Below are 22466 nucleotides of genomic sequence, written 5' to 3' on the forward strand. Positions count from 1 at the left end.
CCCTGGGTTAATTCCCAGTGTTATGGGATCTTTAGCACCATGCGGACAGAGCCACCAAAGATGTGGTGTGCTGCCACGTAGGGATGGAAAGACAAAGACGGAATATTTGGATTTCCCAGGCTGAAGAGCAGCACTGTTACTGGAAAAATCTAAGAGAACAGTCAAACATGCCCTCTCCCCCCCCAGATATTCTACAGCATCAGAAACGGATTTCTTCCCAGCATTCCACCTGCAGTTCAGGAGTGGGTTTTCCTCTTCATTATTCCTTCTATCCCCTTACTCTGTTTTTTGAGTGTCTTGGAAAAGCAAGGCCAGGCTCCATTCCCAATCCTGCATATCCCAAAAGGTGTTTGCAGAATCCCAGAACGGTTTGGGTTGGAAGGGATATTAAAGCCCATCCAGTTCCACCTCCTGCCATGGGCAGGGACAACTTCCACTGTCCCAGGCTGCTTCAAACCCAATGTCCAACCTGGCTTTGGACATTCCAGGGATCCAGGGGCAGCCACAGCTGCTCTGGCAATTCCAGTCCAGGCAGAAATTGCTTCCCAAGATCCCATCCAGCCCTGCCCTCTGGCAGTGGAAGCCATTCCCTGTGTCCTGTCCCTCCAGGCCGTGTCCCCAGCCCCTCTGCAGCTCTCCTGGAGCCCCTTTAGGTCCTGGCAGGGGCTCTGAGCTCTCCCTGGAGCATTTAAACATTTTACACCGGTAAAGCAACTTCTCCATTCAGCCCAGAGCTGTTCCCAGGATTCCAGAGGGTCCCTCAGCAGGGCCAGCACAGGGACAGTCCCTGCCCTGGGGCTGGGACAATCCAGGATGTTGCTGATTCCCTGTTTCTCAAACAAAAACCAGTGAGAAGCTTCCTCCCATGCCGAGTTTGCTGGAAGCACCAGCATTTCTTCCAACACACTCCACATCCAGGTTTTTAGGTGATAGCAGAGCAAGGAAGGTCTCTCCTCTGGATTCCTGCTCTTTGTATCCCATTGTCCTACCTAGGAGAGCACAGGGATGCAGAATTTGTGATTCCAGAAATGAGAGAGGGGCAGATGCAGAAACATAAATCAACCTCGCTCACCCAGAGCAATTAGAGCTGCCTCATTCCCACACCTCCACAAACAGCCAGCATCCATTAGGGAAGCCTGCCACGTCCCTCAACTAATTTACTTCATCCAGCAGTTATTTCTGCTCGCTCCTCCTCTCCACACACAATTCCTGGAGCTTTGTGCAGAGAAATGAGAGCGGATTTTGCCCGGGAAGGTGAAAATCTTGGCAAAAGTCGGTGCCAGGCTTCCAATTCCTCTTTTCATTAGGCAGCAACCGACTCCTTTTATTCCAGGATGTGCATCCAGAGGCAGAGGAGATGTCTCTAGTGGTTTCCTGATGCCATCCTCCCCCTCCTAAAAATACCCAATGGAGGCGGCTGCTGCAGGATTCCTTTCAAGCGCTGTGTGAATTGCTGATGGGAAGGAGCTCCAGCACGCCAAAGCTCATGGAAAGCTTTATTCTCCCACACAGGGAAAGGATTTATTTAACCAGAATGAAAAGGAGATGGAACACAGGACACGTATCCTCCCGTCCAAGTGGGAATTCCAGCCGTCTCGATGATATGTAAATTATATTCGGATTTAATGTGGGCCTGGTTGGAAAAGGGATGAGACTGAAGAGCCCGTTCCTCGTCCAGCGCATCCGCTCTGGGTGTGCCTGTGGATCCATGGAGCTTCCATGGCTAAGGGTGGTCACAAATCATCCCTGCAATTTTTCCCTGGAATTAATCGTCTATTAAATGGTTTTGCTCCCATTAAAAGAGTCCATTTGCTCCACGCAAAGCTGGTGTTTTGCTGGAAACAAAAGACAGCGCCTGAAAACAGAAGTGGTTCGATCCAGCTGGAAATTGAGGCAAGCTCAGTTGGATTTTTACTATTTCTAATTGTCTGGATGTCTCCAGACACGTTACAGCTTCCATGATGTGTCCAGTTCTGGGACCCTCAGGACAAGAAAGATCTCAAAGAGCTGCAGCATGTCCAGGGAATGGAGCTGGGAAGGGGCTGGAGAAGCAGGAAAAGCTGAGGGAGCTGGGAAGGGGCTGAGCCTGCAGAAAAGGGGGATCAGGGGGGAGCTGGTGGCTCTGCACAAGTCCCTGATAGGAGGGGACAGCCAGGGGGGTCGGGCTCTGCTCCCAGGGAACAGGGACAGGAGCAGAGGGAATGGCCTCAGCCTGGGCCAGGGGAGGCTCAGGGTGGGCACCAGCAGGAATTTCCCCTTGGAAAGGGTGCTCAGGCACTGGAACTGCCCAGGGAGGTTTGGAGTGCCCATCCCTGGAGGTGCTCAAGGAATGTCTGGATGAACAGAAAGCTTGTCCTGGACCGGATTTTCCAGGCAGTAAAGAAGCAATCCCAGGTATCCAACAGCCAGCAAATCCCACATGGATGGGACATCAGATCCCCCAAACTCCTGCCGTCCCCAGCTGCGATGGGATTCTGAGATTCTGGTGATCCAGCTGCACATTCACCCCTGCTGGTCTCAATCCATCCCAATCCCAATGCCAGGCCGGTTGTTAACACTGTCACTCCTCCTTTATCAGACCCAGGTATATAACGGCATCCCTGGGAGCCCCGTGAATTTCCATCATTATTCCTTCACTGGAGCTGCGTTCCCTGACCTGCTGAGACGTTGATCACCACCTCAGCCCATGCCCCGGCGGGACCCATTATTTATCTTATTCCATTTTACAGCAGTGGAGTAAATAAATAGCATTAAAGTGCTAAATTTATTCATGGAAATGGGGCCGCTTTTGCATCCCGGAGCCATTCCTTAAATCAAGGAAACACTGTTAATAGGCTGCAATGAAGATGTAAAACATCCATTTTAATACGGCTGTAATAAAGGCAGATTGCAGCAGCTGATGATGACATTTCACATGTGGGGACAAGGATGATGACACTTTAATACCTCCGATTCCTGGGCTCAATTCCGTGCCATGCAGCCCAAGAGGGCTGTATTAATTATTACGGTGTCATCGCGAAGAAATTAATTCCAGTCATTATCAGAGAATGCTCATTAAGCAACAATTGCTTGGCTGCTTGGGCAAATCCCACACCCTGGGAGGGGACAGGAGCACAGTGACAACCAGCTGGTGACACATCCACTGCCATCCCCAAACCTTTTGTGGTGGCAGAGCTGGGTAGGACACGAGATGATCTTCACCAGGCAGAGGAGCAGAGCTGTTCTGCGCTGGAGGAGCACCTGGCGTTAGTGGGAGAGCTGGGATTGAGTCCTTCAAGGAGCAGGATCCCATTTTTCAATTCAATTATAAAAGCTTTTTGATAAAGGTTTGATTGCTTTAATCAAAACACTGCTCCATCCCTGGAAGAGTCCAAGGCCAGGCTGGATGAGCTTTGGAGCAACCTGGGATAGTGGAAGGTGTCCCTGGCCTTGGTAGGGTGTGGAACTGGCTCAGCTTTAACATCCTGTCTACCCAAACCATTCCATAATTCTGGGATTTATATCAAGTCTGCACCTTCTTTAAAATCTCTTGCTATGAGTTAAAATCAAATTAAGTTTCCCCAAACTGATCCAGAGCAATAACAAAGTGAGAGGAACATCTTGGTCCTTCTGCAAAGCAAAACTGAGGACTCCTTTAACTCCTCCTGAATTCTGCAAGTCAAAGTTTCCCTGAAATGGAACTATTTTTTAAGCTCCATGTCCCGTGCATGAAGACATTATTAAGTTATTCTCCTCTAAAGAACATATTTAAGAAATGCTGGTCTTCCGAGAATGTGGCACCAGAACCATGGAGACACAGAACGGTTTGGATTGGGAGGGATCCTAAAGACCATCTCATTCCAACCACGGACACCCACCCCAAGGATACCTCCTCCTCCTCCCCATCCATTCTGGGGAATACACCAGGTTCAGACCAAGGAATGGAAAGATTTCATTTTCCATCCTAATGTTATTTTTAACCTCTAGAAGTCGAGTGGTGAAACTGAGGCACGGAACAGGTCACTCCACACAAACACCTGCCCCCCACTAGCTGCATTCCAGAGCTGTCCTTTACAGCACGTTGATGCTTTGTTCCTTAGGCCGTTTTTATTAACTTGCATCATTAAAGCCAGTTTCAAACCAAAAATTAATACACAAGTGCCAAGAGTGTGAGCACAGAATTCAGATATCTGAATTCACAGCGAGGAAAATAGACAACAAACTGTGTCTTACCAAGGGATGGAAAGGGAAAATTACATCCATTTATTCCTTAGCCAAATTGCTGCTTGCATTTATTCACGGGATATAATTATGGATAGCAATCACATTTCCCTCTTCAGACTCAGTTTTGGTTCATAATTAAATTCAGGAGAGGCGGCAAGAAGTGAAATTTAAAGTTTGCCACTGCTGAGCTAAGCCCAAAGAGAGCGAGCTCCAATTCTGTGTTTCTCTTGTGGGAGAAAACTTCAACTTAGAGCCAGGACACAGCCGGGGTTTTCCAAGATTTGCTCAGAAATGGGCAAGGATCATCCTAAGCCCCACCAGGTACCTCCATCAAAAACTGGATTGGAACGACCAAGAAAACTCCTCCTTCCCAAAAACACCAAAAATCAACCAGGGTCCACAGAAGGTTTGCCTTTAATCTGTGTTCGGTGATGGTCACACCATCATAAAAATGGATTTATTAAAGCCAAAGACCAGCAGGGCACAGACAAAAGAAGCGTGGAAGAGTGGATGGGATGAGAAAGGGACGCACTGGGAATGTGCTGCCACACCCATGAGCGAAGCAATGCCGTGACAGAAGGATCCCTCCTCTCCACCTGGAACTATCTCCACAAGCCACAGGAAAATAGAATTTATAAATGTTAACGTGTTGTTTGTAAAGGTCAGGTCAGTATTTGCTGTGGCACGAGTCGAGGGGAAGCAAATCCATCTCAGCATCAGGTCACTGTGGGACAGCAGTGACATTAAAGAGAGGAGGATCTGAACCCTTCCCCAAGTGAATTTGTGGCTGGGGTAAGGTTTGATCCCCTTCCCTTCTGCTCTAGTCTCTGGGAGGTGGCAGCAGAGTAACAGAAAGTTCAGAAAAATGAGTTTTCCCTACAATTGTGATGCCGATTTGTACCAAAATGGTCAGAGGAGAGGAAGAGTCCTTAGAAAAAAAAAAAAAAAAAAATAAAAAAAAAGGCAAGATGAAAGTGGGGTGAAAGTTCCGGGATTTATCCACAATGGGCCGTGGCAGAGAAAGAAGAATCCCTACTTTTAAAAGCAGGTTTAAATGTCATTAGGGGAGGGGGCAGTTGGTGCTGCCACTCCAGCTGGCTTTGACAACAGGTTCATCTTTTTGATGGAAATTATAGAAACATGGAATCCATAAGAACTTTGAGTCCAACCATCACCCCAGCACCAGCATCATGTTCACCACTCAACCATGACCTCAATCCCATGTTTTTTGAACATTCCCATGGATGGGACTCCACCTCTTCCCTTGGGCACTCAATTCCAGCACTTGACAACTCTCTCCATGGAGAAATTTCTCCTAATATCCAATCTAAACCTCCTCTGGCACAACTCAAAGTTATTTCCTCAAACGTCCAACCAGCCTTGATCTCAAACCTGAAATCTTTTGCTTCCACCCACCCCATCTCCTTTTAGGAGCTTCTCAGTGGAGGATTCGACCCAAGAGGAAGAGGCAAAACAAGGATTTGATTCATCCAAATTTAGGATAAGAGAAGAGCCACTGATGTCTCAACCCCACAGGGCTCTTCAGCACCTTCTTCCCAGAATTTTCCCTGTTTTAATTAAATGTTGTGAAATGCAGCCATGAGAAATGGAAGTCATCCACCCTCACTGAAAAATGTGACTTAAAAGATGAAGCATTAAAATAATGGTAATAATTATTCTAATAAGAAATGAACCCAATAATTCAAGGAAATGGGGTCGCTTTGGATATTTGACTGGAGAGGTCTAAGGAAAAGCTGCAAACTCAGCAAAACCAAAAGTCATGGGACTTAAAGCAAGGAAAATTATTATCCTTAGACTGCCATAGGCTGAGTTTAAACAGAAGGGTGTTTTTAACCTTTTTATCAGTACCAGAATCCTGGGTTCTCCACCTAGAAGACATCATTTGCATGTCATCACATAATTATAATACACATGTGTACTTCATCCCTTCCTTGGTGAACGCTGGAATTACGGAAATTCTAGGATCAATGGCAAAAACCAGCGGCTTTGAACAACACCCACAAAGCTGCTGGAGTTCATGAGGATGGAAAAGGGGAAGCAGGATAATGAGGCCACGTCCTTTCTGACATTCATTCCAAGAAGTGGGGAACTGGATCTCGCTCTCCCTTTCAGATGCGACTCAGAAGGTGAAAAAAGTCTGTTCACACTGTCCTCACCCCTGCATGGAGTTTGTCTGGGGGAATTCATATTCCCACCTATTTGACATGCAAAGCAAGAGGAAATTTCTCACTGTGGTTATAAATATCCTGAGGGGAAATGTGCACATTTCATTATCAGCTGAGCTCTGTCCTTGAGCATCGGATGAGGAGGAGCTCGAGGAGCCCTTGGAAGGCTCGGACTGACCCAGGACCACCCAACATCACCAGGACCTGGAGCTGCTGGAGAGATTCCAGAGGAATCCATGGAGCTGCTCCAGGGCTGGAGCCCCTCAGTTCACAGGGATCCACACTGGGAGAGCTGGGGGTGCTCACCTGGAGAAGGGAAGGATCCAGGGAGAGCTTCCAGCACATTCCAGGGCCTAAAAGGGCTCCAGGAGAGCTGCAGAGGGACTGGGGACAAGGCCTGGAGGGACAGGACACAGGGAATGGCTCCCAGTGCCAGAGGGCAGCGCTGGATGGGATCTTGGGAAGGAATTCCTGCCTGGGTTGGAATTCCCAGAGCAGCTGTGGCTGCCTCTGGATCCCTGGAATGTCCAAGGCCAGGCTGGAGCTCCCTGGGACAGTGGGAGGTGTCCCTGCCCCTGGCAGGGGATGGAACTGGATGAGCTTTAAATCCCTTTCCAACCCAGCCGTTCTGGGATTCTGTGACTGCAGGAAAAAGCTGATTTTCCTCTCACACTAACGCAGCTCAGCACCTCCCAATAACCCACGAATATCCACCTTTTTTACTTCATCCTGCTCTGGATTCCATAAAAACCGGGCCGGACTGCACCAGTACCGCGTCACTGCAGTGATTTCTACCAGAATGAACAAAACCTGATAATCCTCAGGTTGTGCCCCAAAACCTCCACAGCGTCCTCAGTGCCAGCGAGAGAATTTTGCACAGAAACAAAACCAAAATAAAAGGATGTGTGAAAAGCGGGGGGCACCATTTTGCTGTGCTTTTTGTTCTACAAACATCTGAACAAAGCGGAAAAAACCCCCCCAAAGCAGGGAGCACAGCCAGTGATTTTTTTTTTTCCAGCTGGGGTTTCTCCAGCTGCCCATCCCTGCTGGCACCACGGGGAAGCTTTGCTGCTTGCAAAAGGCCTGAGGACGCCATCCCCACATCTCCATCCCGGCACGAGCCAACCCCAATCCCACCCGCCCTGAGGCACCCAGGCTTCGTCTCCCTCCATAAACCAAATTCCCTGCTAAACCCAAGGTGACACCGGACTCATCCATCCCTTGCCAGGCACTGGGCACGAATCCCTGCTGGGACAGCAGCGTTTTGCAGATGCTGCAGCAGAACAGACAGCCCTGGAGCCTGGAACCTCCCTCCTTCCATCCCCCTTGGGCACCTCTGGGCTCCCCAGGAACCGAGGAAAAGCCAGGCTGAGCTTTGGGAGGATGGACATTAATGGCCTGCGACACAGCTGCCCTCTCTGGGGTCACTGGTCACACGAGGTGGGAATTTTCCCCCCTGACTTCGTTGTGACATGGATATCAAAAGTGTCAAAAGATTTGCTGTTAAAAAAAAAAAAAAGCACCTCCAGGCCAGGTTTAAGGTGACTTCTATGCTCTTGTTTTGCTTTTCTTTCTCTCCCCTCAATATGTTTTGCCCCCGAGAGGGGACTTTACACAGATCACTGTAAAAATACACATAAAACTCTTATTTTGCACCTCCCCAACTACTCTGCTACTCCCAGCACCAGCTGGATCCTTGTTCTCAGCCCACCTGCAGCACCACGGTTCCTATTCCATCTCTTTCAGGGAATACCTACAGCTCCTGTGGCTTTCCAAATAGAAAAAAAAAAAAAAAAAAAATTAACACTGGAGTTGTTATTGTGCAATTATTTTGCAGAAGTTACATATCAGTGTTAAAAAAAAATAAAAAGAGCAACGAAATGACAAGGCACAGGAGGATGGAAGAATTCAAACATATGTTGGAAATGTCACAAACAGCAAAGATCGGAGCAGCAAAAGCCACCATAAAGCGGCAAAAAAACCCCCTAAAACTGCTAAATATAATTAGGTGTTTAATTAGGAAACCAAAGCATTACTAATATATGCTTTAAAATTTGGGAATTCAAAGCATATAGACGAAAGCAAAACCTTTCTATTTCGGGATGACTCCGCTCAGAAGAGGAATCTGTGAAAATAACTTCCCACGAAGCACAGGCTCAGCAGTCTTGGGCAGCAGCAGCACTTTGAGAATGTGTGTGGGGGGGAAAAAGTGTAAATTAGGCTCCCAAAATGCACTTCTCATAGTCAGAGGGACAGAAAAGGGATTTATTGAAACAATCTCCCTCCCAGACCTCTTTGGAGCAGGGATGTTCTGGAGATGGGATCAGGGATTTATTGTGGCACAGCTTCAACGCGGACCTGGAGCAGAGGAGTTGGGGAAATTGAGTCCAAAAAGAATAATTAGAAGGAGAAAAGCTCCTGGCAGAGCACAGAACTGAGCCTCAAACTCCTCAATTCACCACTGTTTCGCAGCCATAACCGAAATAAACGTGAATGGGTTAAATTCCAGCAGTTTTGTCCAACATTGCCCTACTTATTTCAAGTGGAGGAAAACTGAAATCACTCTGGCGAAATTCCAAAGGGGAAACTCCAGTGTGAAGGTCCGTGAAGTGACAGCCACTGATGACTTTTGACAATTTGACTCTTTTTTTTTTTCCGTGTGGAGCTGCTGGGAGTTGCCAGCAAACCCGGGGAACTCTTGGGAAGTGCCCGTGAGGGACAGGGACACATGGACATGGATCATCTCCCGAGCTCGGCTCGTCACTCCCGAGGCTGATTCCAGCCAGAGAGAGATTTATGCCCATTAAACTCCATAAAAATAAACTGTCACTCCCAGTTATCCCGGCTGGGTTTGGATGGAAAGGAGAGGAAAACAACATATTTCAGATTGCCTTTGAAATTCAACAGGACACCTGAAGGAAAGACAAGTCTCCAGCAGGATCTACCTGAGCTTTGGGAATTGGAAAGGATTCTAAGAAAGATTTTATTTTCAACTTCTGTTTGAAAGAAGAAAAATGTCACTGTTGTCACGGCACTGGGCTTTTCATCTCTGCTTTTTTGCTAAATAAATTAAATTAGAGGAACAAATGTTTTTTGAATGCCTGGGTTAAAGGACATTCATGATTTTAGGGAATCTGCAGTGATCTCATTCCTGTCACAAGACTACACATGGACATGTGCTTCCCTGGAGACAAATGAAAAGATAATCAATTTACACCTCCTCATCCAAAATCTAGGCTACAAGTTCAGAATTTACACATGATATCTTTATTCAGCTTTCATTTGATGCTTTGTTGGATGCTTCCAGCCAAATAAATTCCATGTCTGAGTGGGTGTGGAGTTGGATGTCCCAATGCTGGTGTATTTATCGTGGAATTATTGAATGGTTTGGGGAGGAAGGGACTTTTCCAGGTCATGGGCAGGGACACCCGCCACTGGAGCAGGCTCCAAGCCCCAATGTCCAACCTGGCCTTGGACATTCCAGGGATCCAGGGGCTGCCACAGCTGCTCTGGGAATTCCAGCCTAGGCAGGAATTCCTTCCCAAGATCCCATCCAGCCCTGCCCTCTGGCACTGGGAGCCATTCCCTGTGTCCTGTCCCTCCAGGCCTTGTCCCCAGCCCCTCTGCAGCTCTCCCGGAGCCCCTTTAGGCCCTGGAATGTTCTGGAAGCTCTCCCTGGCTCCTTCTCCTCTCCAGGCGAGCACCCCCAGGTCTCCCAGTGTGGATCTCTGGGAACTGAGGGGCTCCAGCCCTGGAGCAGCTCCATGGATTCCTCTGGAGTCTCTCCAGCAGCTCCAGGTCCTGCTGCTGTTGTCCCCAGGGCTGGGGCAGCTCTGCAGGTGGGGTCTCACCTGAGGGGACACAGGGGCAGCATCCCCCTCCCCTGCTGTGGGATCAGCCCAGCTCCCAGTGGATTTTGGGTGCCAGCTGACATTTTTTCCATCCCAAATGAAACTTTGTGCCACCAGGGCTGGAAGGAATTTGGAAAGGGTGACAGCTCACCGGTGTTAATCCTCACAAAGCCAGAACATTGCTATGAATCTGAATTAATTCCTGCAGCAGTAATGGCACTGTGACATGTGCTTTCATCAAAATTCAACTTTGCTGATTAAACATCTCCAGGAATTCGGTTGTTCTACATCAGAATTATCACAGTAGGTAAAGGTCACCGGGGGCCCACGCTTCTGTTCACGAGGCTCTGGCGTTTTTTTCACTCCCTCCCTCTGTCTTTGCCAGACGAGGCTCAGGCCCCGAGCCAGGAGAATACAAATCTGGGAGTTCATCCTGCCCTGCTCCGTCTGCATCTGCTGATTCGTTTGGGTGTGGAGAGGAGGGCAATGCAAATCGGAACCTCTGCCTCCCCAGAATGCTGTGCCCCATTTCCCACCTCTCCCCCGTTTCTCACGCAGAATTCAGAGAGATTTTTCTCTCCTGCTCCAGCAGAGCCAGAAGGAGTAATGATCCCTGGGGGACTGACACGAGGAGGTTTCTCTGGATAACGCTTTATCTGAGGCACACAATGCTTTTCAAACCCTGCGTGCTTTCAGGAACTCTGCAAAAGCTTTGCTTTATCAGCACTCCAGGCATGTTGCTTGTTCTGCCAAGATTTTTGTGGAGGCTTAGGCCACTGGAAGAATTTATGGAAAAGCCCAGCACCTTTGTTTTGTTTACCTCACGGGGCTGATTGACAGCTATAAATGATATTGTGCTCTCAAGAGCCGCTGCCTTCCATTCAAAGGACTCAGTTCCATTACTTCAAAGATTGTATTTTGAGCATTGTAAAGCTCCTGATGGTGGGTAATTACGACAAATTATCTGAATAATTCTAATACTGCATCTACTCCATTACAAATGACAACCAGCAATTAAACCCATCCCAGCCTTTCAGCAAACTAAACAGAAAAATCCACTTCACTCTTGACCTGGGCGTGTCCATAACTGATAATAAGCACATTCTGCTCACTGCAACAATAGCTCTCCATCCTTGACAACTTCTATTTGTTTTATTTTAACAGGGAAGAGGAGGCAGAAATTTTCCCTAGGAGGCTCCCAAGGGATGCAGACGGTGGATGGGAAAAGTGGGATTTGTGCGGTGGAATGAAGAACCCCCACGGGTGACGCGGTCATCGGTGGGGACAAGGCAGCTGAGGGGAACTTGGATGAACTTTTCTGTCATCAAAGTAAAAAGTTTGGCACCCCCTGCGCAGAAGAAAGACTGACCTGGAAGCAGAAAACATGGAGAGGTTGTGGCGGTTCCATCCCTGGAAGTGTCCAAGGCCAGGTTGGACATCAGGGCTTGGAGCAGCCTGGGACAGTGGAAGGCGCCCCTGCCCGTGATGAACTTTAACGTCCCTCCAACCCAAACCATTCCATGATTCTATAATTCTGTACTTCTATTTCATTCCAAACACTCAGTGCCATGAAGACCTTGGAATAACTTCCTGGGAAGGAGACGGAACAACGCTTTAGGAGCCAGGCAAAGGCGAGACATCAAAATCCCAAGGTTAAGATAAGACAGCAACCAGCAACCGAGGGATTCCCTGCAATTAATCAACTTTTACTCATTTTTACCAACAATTTTTTTTCCGGTTCAGATTGATGCCTGTGCTGCAGGTCCAGTCTGGTTGTCAGGGTGCACCACAAGACCCATTTTCCCTCACGTCCCTCATGACATCGAGAGGAGTGATTGTCTCAGTGACAGTGTGCGGTGACAAACTGCACAACCCCAAGGAATAAAGCGAGGAATTATCCCAGACTTCCAGACTCGCCTCCACCTTTTGCAAAGACGCAGCACGAGGGGATGGTTTGATTTCCTCCCTGTAAGGTTATAAAGCTTCAGAGTATATAAATTTTCCTACTCTGTGCAGCAGTTTTGAGTTTCTGGCCATCCACCAGACCAGGCTGTCACTCATCCGCTGCCAAAATCCAGCAGGATTTCCTCTGGGAGAGTGGCTAGGAGATGACACTTGTCAACATTTTCCCCTTCTCGTTGTAATTACCGTTATTTCTAGAAGGTCTCCAAGTTTTTCCTCTGTACAAGGAACAATTCTGTCTTGCATCCTCTGTATGAGTTCTCTGCCTCAGGTAAAAAATATCAAACTCAGGGATCCCAACACCAGGGAACTTTTGAGGGACCTGCATTTATTTAGCAGTATTATTTCACCTTCTATATAAGGTGTATAAAGCTTTAATTGTTATTAATTTTTAAATAAAATAAGGTTAAATATAAATTTTATAAAATAATAAAAATTTTAAATGCACTTATTTAGCAGCATTATTTCACCTTCTATATAAGGTGTATAAAACTTTAATTGTTATTAAATTTTTTATAAAATAAGGTAAAATATAAATCTTATGAAATAATAAAATTTTTAAAATGCACTTATTTAGCAGCATTATTTCACCTTCTATATAAGGTGCATAAAGCTTTTACTTTTCATATATATAAGGTGCATAAAGTTTAATTTATTTCTGTTTTTTCACTTTGAAAATGCTGTCTCACTGTTACTCCAGAGACAATGACTTTGCTAAAAGTCACCAAAAATTATCAAAGCCACAAAGAACCTGCTGGCACACATCCTTCTCTCCAGCCTTTTTATCCCACAATAGAACTGCCAAAATAAACCCTAAATAAGCGATGTGGGTTTGTGTTCCAAAGCATTCTGACACCATTTGGCGTCCCAGGCACCACCATTTTGAAGCATCCGTCGTTTTGAAGCATCAATGCAAGGATTGGTTCATAAATCATAATAAAGCTTGGGAAAAAGAGATGCTGACCCTCCAGGCCATGTCCCAAATCCCTCTCCAGCTCTCCTGGAGCCCCTTTAGGCCCTGGAAGGGGCTCTGAGCTCTCTTTGGAGCTTTCTCTTTTCCATGTGAACATTCCCAGCTCTCCCAGCCCGGCTCCAGAGCAGAGGGGCTCCAGGCCTCTTTGTCACCCCAGTAAATATGATTAAACCACCCCAGTAGGAGCAGGAGCAGAATTGTCCCTCTCAGGCTCCAGAAGGACTCTTGGAGCTGTCACGGAGCTGTCGCACCCTCAGAGCAAATCCACGTGTAAAAATACAACTTGAAGAGACAAAACTGCAATAAAATCGGAAATACGGAGCTTGATTCGCAACAGTGGGAATTTAAGGCTTCCAGTTTTTCCCATTTATTCTAAATCCGTACAGAATTCATGACCGTTCAACTCCACACTTCATCCACAACTTGTTCCCTGGCAGTTCCAGCACCAGGATTTCCACGGACAGAACAATTTCACATTTGGGTGCGAACTGAATTTTGTCTCTGAAAAGTTCGGAAGTTTCCAGAGGAAAGGAACTACGGAAGCGCTTTTCAGTGACATTCCACAAAGTGCAGTTCCTGCTGAGCTATCCGAAATTCAAGATTCTCCGGACCCAAAATAACCAAACTAAAGGCCAACTTCTGGCCTGCAAAATGTACTTATGCCTATTCTGTGGATCTCTAAAAGTCAACAGAACTGAAAGTTAAATCCCTCAGGAACATCACACCAAAAAGTTATTTTGTGTCACAACCTGGTGCTTAAAAAACCCTGTTTTTCCATGGGTTCATATCCCTAAAAGGCTTTTCCCAAGGTTCTGCCAGGACTTTCCTTTTTGCCATGTGCCCATGAAAACCCTGCAAGTGTTTGTGGAGCCACATCTGATGTGTCTGAACTGAATAATCCAAATAAAACAGCAATAAATGAGGGTCCTGCACTGTAATATCCAGGAATTTGGCAGAATGGGATGATGCAGCTTAGTGGTGAAAGAACTTCAAACCCATTATTTTCTCAAATTGAAGGAACTTGAAACTCATAATTTTTATATTATTATAAGTTCATCTCTCCTGATCTCAGGTCAGGAAACTGAAAAGAGAGGAATAGTTGAAATGAACAGCTCAGATTATCATGAATGAAAATGAAGCACTTTGATAATCTCCCTCCTTTCTCTTTTAGCACCCTTGGAGGAAACAGGAATTCACCTCCACGCCCTGAGGGAACAGTTCTGTTTTCCCCAAATCACGACATTTTAAACTGCACAAAAGGTTTTAAAGGAAAAAACAAAACCCTACAAGAACAATCCAGGTAAAACACAAAGCTGAGAGCTCTCACACCAGGTGCCCGCTCCAAGGGAATTCCAGCTCATTACCAAAGGCTTTTCCCAGAAAACCCTTGAGCTAAACACCACCACATTGGTGTAAAATACAAAAAATTAGATCATTAATCTTTCATCGCTCTGATGGCTCCATGGGGGATGTGGGGTCCAAAAGGCACCGTCATTCCAGGCTTTAGATCTGTGCTTTTAACAGCAAATCCTAAATACAGGAATCACCTTTTTCTGTTCTCATCAAGCACCAGCTCTCCTGCCTTCAATCAAAAATTCAAAAAGCTTGATGAAAGCAACCACAGGCATCGCATAAAGATCTTTAAGGTAATAGTAACATAAATGGGACTTAAATCCACAATGTGTTTTCATCCTTGGATTTCCCCCATTCAGGGAAAACCCTCATTGAAGTATTTTCTGAACAGCTTCCACAGACAGATTACAAATTTAGAATTTATCAAGTTTCTTTTTCCCTTTCCTTCCAGCACAAACATCAAAGATGCTTTTCTGGTTCTGCCATGGGAGCTCTTCTGTTGCTCTACAGTTTTTTTTTAGCAATGTCAGAGTATTATTTCTTACATTTGAAGTGAAAGTTGGGGCTATTAAAGCAAGTTTCAGCTACTACTGGAAGTTCATTCCTCGATAGCGAAGGAGTTTCTTGAACAGCATCAGCTCCTGCATGGCAGAATCTCACCCTGTGATTGAGATGTATAGTGTTTGATAATTCTCGTGGCACCTGGGGACACGTGGTGGCCTTGGCAGTGCTGATTAAGGGTTGGACTTGATGATCTTAGAGGGCTTTTGCAACCTTAGTGATTCTTAAATGTGGATCTCAGTGTGGAACTCAGGGGTTTTTTTCAGGAATTTTGTGCCCGAGATGGTTCAATTGAATCGATGGATTTGTTCTGTCCTTCCAGCTCTGCTCAGAACTCCCCATGCCACGTGGTCAGCCCGGAGCTGCTCAGGCAATTGCGTGAAGCCATCATTTTGGACCCCACCTGATGCAACTTTTCAGTTCCCAAGGAATAAACAGATCACTGAAAATCCTCACGACATCATCAACCCCCGTGACAAAATCAGAATAACGGCGCTCAGCAACGTGGGGGAAGCTCGATCCTCCTCCACGAGAACACGAGTGAAATGCTGGAAGGAAATTTAAGGTTTCCCAGAGAAGCTGCGGCTGCCTCTGGATCCTGGGAAGTGTCCAAGGCCAGGCTGGACACCGGGGTTTGGAGCAACCTGGGATGGTGGAAGGTGTCACAAGGCAGGGGGTGGATCGGGGTTGTCTTTAATGTCCCTTCCAACCCAAACCATTCTGTGATTCCACTAAGGAATGAGCTGATCCTGCTTTGTTGGCTCAATGAACACAAGCCTGGTTCAAAGAGCCTCATTACCACGGAATTACATTAACACCGTTTTCAGCTATTCAGCCCCAGCTCTTGCAAATGTCAAAATTTCTCTGTTCCTTCAGCTTGTATTTCATCCAAAGGGAAGGAGGAGCCTGGAGACATGCGAAATTTCTGACAGGCTGTTGATTTTCCCTTTGGATGAAGCATGTTTGAAAACTCCAAACTTGACTGATCTGCTGAAGCACATTCTCCGACAGACAATATAAAATCAATGCCTCACATATTAAGAGGGATTTTTTTTTTAATTTTTTTTTTGGGGGGGGGGGTGCATGTGAGAGTTTTTGTTTGTGTGGGAGGTGGCAGTGTGGGGGGAGGCGGAGTGGGGATTGCTTTATTTTCCGTCATGGAAAATGAACAGCCTCACCTTAAGGTTTTTATAAACTGTCATCTTTAATCAGACACACACTGCAAGACTGTCAGTTCTCATAAAGCATCGGGGGGCGGGGGGAAAGAAAAAAATAAAAAAAGGCACAAAATGTGAAGCTGTTGCCCATCCCTTTGCTGTGTGAGTCCCCCGTCCCTGTGACGGCCCCAGTCAGGAGGAAACCTTTTCCTAACAGTGTCACAACAACGAGCTCTGCTGAGACGTGTCCTTATCCTTCAGCAACGCCGACTTTGTGAGGGCTTGGCAGGGAGGAAAAGGGTCGGGATTCGCCCTCCGCCAACATCCATCCCCGCCGCTGACAGACAGAAAGTCAACAGCGAGGGACTCGGCAGCTAAAAGCCTCCTCAACACTCATTAAACCGGGGGATAGGGAGGGAAAAACATTCACCAGGTAGGTGCCAGATAGCTCCCTTAAGGTTCCCACTCAGGCCAAGGGAAGGAAGAGAGGATGAAAAGTTGCCTCAAGAGTGGCACTTCCAAAATAAAGCTGGGGAAGTGTTGCTGTATTATGTGAGCTTTTCTGAGATGTTTATAGCTCTGAGTTTTCTCACAGCTTTCTGATGTAAACATCTTGTTTTTCCACATTCTTTTTCTGATGAGAGTCCACTGATGGACTTTTGGTCTGGACAGTGGGATGGAGAGGTGGTAGCCTTATTCTCCAATCCCTGGTCATTCTCCAAAACCTACAAAAATGAGGTCTTTGTAAACAATAAATTCTTTCCTCTTCAGCTTCCATCTTGCGAAGTGAAATCTGAGTATTTACTCGTATCCACAATAGACAGGGAAGGCTCTCCAAGTGGAAGGCGCCCTGCTCATATTGGGGAGCTGGAACAAAATTCTCTTTAAGGCCCCTTCCTTGTTTCCAGTGTTTAATTTCGTGTTTTTGTAATAAGGATTTGAGATCTCTTGGTGCTGGCACTGCTGAGGCCCCTCGAGGGCAGGGTCCAGTTTGGGGTCACTCTTGAGTGTCCAGCGCTGGGTCCCTCGTGACAGGAGAGACCTGGAGGGGCTGGAGCGTGTCCAGGGAAGGGAACGGAGCTGGGAAGGGGCTGGAGCATCAGGAGAGGCTGAGGGAGCTGGGAAAGGGGCTGAGCCTGGAGAAAAGGGGGATCAGGGAGGAGCTGGTGGCTCTGCACAAGTCCCTGACAGGAGGGGACAGCCGGGGGGGTCAGGCTCTGCTCCCAGGGAACAGGGACAGGAGCAGAGGGAAAGGCCTCAGCCCGGGCCAGGAGAGGTTTGGTTTGGATATTTGGGAAAATTCCTTCTCCATAAGGGTTGTAAACATTGGAAAGAGCTGCCCAAGGAGGTTTGGAGTGCCCATCCCTGGAGGTGTCCAAGGAATTCCTGGATGTGGCACTCAGAGCTCCGGGCTGGGGACACGGTGGGCATTGGGCACAGCTTGGACTGGATGACCTTGGAGGGCTTTTCCAACCTCAGTGATCCTGGGAATTCGTGATCTCCTGATCTCAGCCTCGTCTGTCTCACCACAGGGAGGCCCCATCTCCCTGCTCCAGAGAGCAGGAAGAGCTTTCCCTACTTTGCAGAAGCAAGAATTCCATTAATTAAGTGATATTTTCCCACACTTTGAAGGGAATCTGTCGAAATGTAAGACCTGATGAAATCTGCAGGGCTCTCTTCAAGGACCCACTACCTTTAAAAGTTTCCAAATCATGTTTTCTGTGCACTTAACAGCACCTCAGGTATTTTTTATTTTTTTTTTTAAATTTACCCTGATGTTCTGCACATTACTCAGACTCAAACACAAACTTTAGGTAGTCAACATTCTAAGTTCCCTCTCCCAGCCTGAGTCAGCCTTATTGATTTCTCTGAAATCAAGTATTTCAGGTTTGATTCAGAAAGCTAAAGGCATCAGCTCTCATTATTTAGCAGTATTTGTGCCACAGGAGGACTTGACATTTTCTATCTACTTCACTAATAATAAATAACCCTTAGACTTTAAAATACCACATCTTTTCCTTAACCTATTTGGTGCGATTCAGCATAGTTCAAATGCAACAGACTAATACAATTTTCACACTCCTTTTGCTTCCCAGAACCCACAGTCCCTATATTATCAACTATTCATTTTATGCTGTGCAACCACAAGATATTACAGCATATTTTAAAATGAGATGATGATTATTATTATAACTGTACAGATATACTAAGAGGGGTTATTGGTGAGATACACAGGGGTTCTGAGCTACACACTGAGTTTCAGATCAATTTAGTGATGTAGTTTTTAACACCAGCACCAGTTCAACGCTCAAAGACCAAAGGATTTTGATGTCCCACGACAACTTTGCTGCGCCCTCCCAACATTTTCAAAAGAAATAGGATTTAAATTCTACATCCAGCACCCTCTATCTTGACAAATCATGAGTTCAGCAGCAGCTTGACAGGATTATCCCCCTAAAACATCCCCGCTCTACTCGTGCACCTGTGTGGATGCACTTGTCCTGCACCTTGTGCACTTCCCTCCCAAGGACAGGGAATTCCTGGGATCTGACACTTGACTGTCAGCAGCTTAGAGCCAACACTGGACAGGAACATTCTGATATCAACAGGAAGCAAAAATCCATCAGCACCCACCCTGACTAATCCCTAAAGGATTTTTTTTTAATTTAATAACAGAGCAATCCCTCTTTTATTTACACGAAAATAACTGGAAGAAACAGTTAATTCCGAATTTTCCATCAAGCCTACTGCTTTCAATGATGGAGACTGCAGAAATGAACAGAAATACTAATTTTACATGCAAAGGTCAAACTACTGCTGCTCTCTGCCCCCCACTCCCATCAATCCCAAAAAAACAAGAGGCAGAAAACTTTGCAGCGCCCTGGTCCCCGCCCCAGAGCATTAAACTTCAGTCTTTGCGTTCCAAACAACATCAGCAGAGGCAAATCAGGAATTCTGCTTTTCCTTCATCCCTATGGGTTTGTTCCCACCCCAATGCACCAATTCTTTGTTCCTCTCTCTCTCTCCAGGCTCTGCAATCCAAGCAGTGATCGGGACACCACTGGCACATCCCACCTGGCAGAGGAGAGATTCCCCCACCAGAGATCCCCACCACGGAGATCCCAAGGGCGCCAGGAGAATTCCTCCTCCCCGCTCCTCCTTCCCAAGGTCACGTCCTGCTGGGAAGCGGCTCTTCTTTCTGAATCAATGAGCACTTGGCTTTCCCCTCCATCCTCCAACCCTTTTTAATTGCTGCTTGATCCTAATGAAGTGTGGCTGATGGTAATAAATGGAAACCCTCCCGGCCTCAATAGCCAGCATCCAGCAGCACCAACCATCCATCCATCCATCCATCCCCTCCATCTCCCACCCTTCCCATTCCTCCCCCTGCCCAGCCCCGAGACTGCAGACATCTGTTCCTCAATTGTCTGGTAATAAACACACTCTATAAAGCATATGTAAAATGATTATTACCCCGAGGAGCCAAGTGCCTTTCAAATGCCAGCTGAAACAAATAAACATTAAAAAAAAAAAATTGAAAAAAAAAAAAAAAAAAGACATTGAAAAAATCCTCACCAAACAAATGGTACGACAGACATCGCTCAGGCTGTTCCATATTCCAGAACGAAGGGCGTTGGGATTACTCCTGGGATTCCTTTTTCCAAAGGGAGATGTTATTCCTCAGCCCAGTAACTCCAGTGCTGGTTGCCAGCAAAGGATGAAGGGAGCAACTGGACTCCTTTGGTGACTTTTATACTTTGGCACCTCCCATGAAATGTGATTAAGGAAAAATCAGAGGTGGGTTCTGCCTCAATTTCTACGTGCAATTAGTTTCCAGGTGTAGTTAGGAAAACCTATTCCCAGGAATCACCTCCTCTAGAACACCCACTTGTCTCTCAGAAATACACTCTTCGTGTATTCCGCGTGTGGTGGAGTCATTAAGTGCTGGTAATTAATCTGGGCCTTGGCGTGTCCCAGCTGTCCTTGTGGAAATTAGGGACCCACACCCTGAACAACACGAATCTCACTTCCCAACTCTGGCTCCCTGCTCTAAAGGAATTCGAAGGCAAGGAAAGTTTTGAAAACCATTTTTAGGTGTTTTTTCCTTAGGCTGCCCACGGTTTTAATTAAGAGTTTCTCTAAACTTTGGTTGTTGGGAACGGGTTCATTTGCACTCTCCACCCCAAAGTCTGACCCCATGTCCTTCATGAGGATCTGGAGCCAAGTTTCACCCTCAGTTTGTAACTAAAAAAGGATTAAAGAGTGGCTTTATAAGCAGCAAATTTGTCCCTGTGCCTGTGCACCTCTGATGTGATCAGCACCAACACTTCTCATAGCGGGAGTACGGAAGAGAGAAGTTCCCACTGGATGAGTGTGAATGCTCTGCTTCCAACTCTCCCCTCAACACCGAGTTATATTTTAAAGCCATCACTTTATGTGATGCTCAGGCTTTAAATCAGCACACCAGGGTCTGGTTTCTCAGTGATCCAGTTTGTTTAATACTTTCACAAGCACTCAGCTGCCTCATAAAATCAGCGAGTCCATGCAGCACTGAGGCTCCTCTGGCAACGTATTTATGGGACTTTGATAAAAACAAGAGGAAAAAAATCCCCTTGTAAATAAAAATATTGATCATTTGAATGCAAACCAGATCCATTTCAAGCATGTAGAGGGGACAGGGACGAAGGATGAGTGGGGCAGGTCATAAAGAACCTCAAAAAGGAAAATAAAACAGGTGGAAACTTCACAGCCCTGCCGGAATTACCTCCAGGAGGGCTGGACATTTAAAACAGGAGCATCTGGAAAAGGGCAACGAGGACCTAACCAAGAGGTGATGATTCTATAATTCCACGTGCCAGAAATTGCTGCAAGCATTAATATTTCAGCAAATTTACCAAAGTGAGCATTTCAGCTGCTGGTGGGACAGGCCATGGCTATCCCATCAGGAACAGAATTCCCCTGTAGGGAATTGTTGTCAGCTAAAGAAACCCTGGGATCATCCCAGATTCTCTGCATCCCATCCATCCCTATGTCATCACGAGCAGAATCTCTCAGCACATTCCCTGAGCCCAACATTAAAACAAATAAAATCCCATTAAAATGATTTTTAGAGCCCTCTCCTACCCCCAAACTCTCCCATCCTGCAGGAAGAGAAGGGCAAACTGGGTCATTCCACATTTTCCTTCTTTTCCTGCAGTTATTGATGAAATCCTCGGTGCAGGGGAGTGAAGATGCTGCAGGTGGTTGGCACGAAAGTTGACACTGTTCAGGCATACCTTCATCTCAATGCAATTATTTTTTATGAGGCAAATGATTCCTCCTGCCTGACTTGCAGGCTGGGAATGCAAAGCCAAGTGTTCCCCTCAGATGCGAGGGGAAAAAAGGGGGGGAAAAATAAAGCAGGAAGGCAAAGAGAAAGAATTTCAGTCAATGGGAAAGATCTCATCAATAAAAATAAGGGCATCACCACCCTCTGGGCGTGCAAGATGTCTGTAAATCCGTTAATGGTTTAGAAACTGAAGTCCACATCATCACAAGTCACACCTTGAAGAACACACTGAGTTTCAGCTGCCCATCTTTTCCCATCATAAAATAGCTGAAAAGTACAAATTATCCTGTAGCAAATTCATTTTTTAGCACATTTCTTCAGTTTAAAAGAGACAGAGGTGGAAGTGAAATGTGAATTATGGAATTCTCCACTTCATTATGGGCACGTAGCAAGAAATAAACTCTTTTTTTCAAGGCAAGATCTTGCACACCATAAAACATTTCAGGATGTTCTCAAGATTACTCCAACCTCTGCTGTTTTGACACCAGAAATTTAGATTTGGAGGAATTCATGCCTTTTCCATTATTTAATTTCCACAAAACCAACAGGACAAAGTGTTAGAAAAGCAGCAAAATTCAAGAATCAGAGGTGAACGATGCAGTGAGGTTTATTAAAGGCTCGCTCTGTTTAAGGTTCCAGCTGTGACAATTTTTGTAATCACTAGCTCACTCTGGATCAGGAATTAATTTGCAGCCCCCAGCCCACAGTGTTTTATCAATGAACTCACCTTGCAGTTCCTCTGAGTTTTTAATAAGCATATAGAACAGCAAGAAACAATTTGTGGCAGGTTGCAAATAAACTTCACCCACTGGTCAGTGACACAGGGTCACCCAGACAGGAAATCCCACCTGACATCACAGTTCAGCTTGAAAAAGATTGACAAATATTCTC

The 22466-nt window shown here is 46.3% G+C and overlaps 1 protein-coding gene across 1 annotated transcript in view; it reads right to left on the reverse strand.

The window, feature by feature from the left end:
• The window catches only part of EXOC4 (exocyst complex component 4), a 287194-nt gene that overhangs the window by 112486 nt on the left and 152242 nt on the right, over positions 1 to 22466 (reverse strand). The window lies entirely within an intron of this gene.

The sequence above is a fragment of the Hirundo rustica genome, chromosome 4 (genome assembly GCF_015227805.2).
Source record: "Hirundo rustica isolate bHirRus1 chromosome 4, bHirRus1.pri.v3, whole genome shotgun sequence".
Classification (NCBI taxonomy): Eukaryota; Metazoa; Chordata; class Aves; order Passeriformes; family Hirundinidae; genus Hirundo; species Hirundo rustica.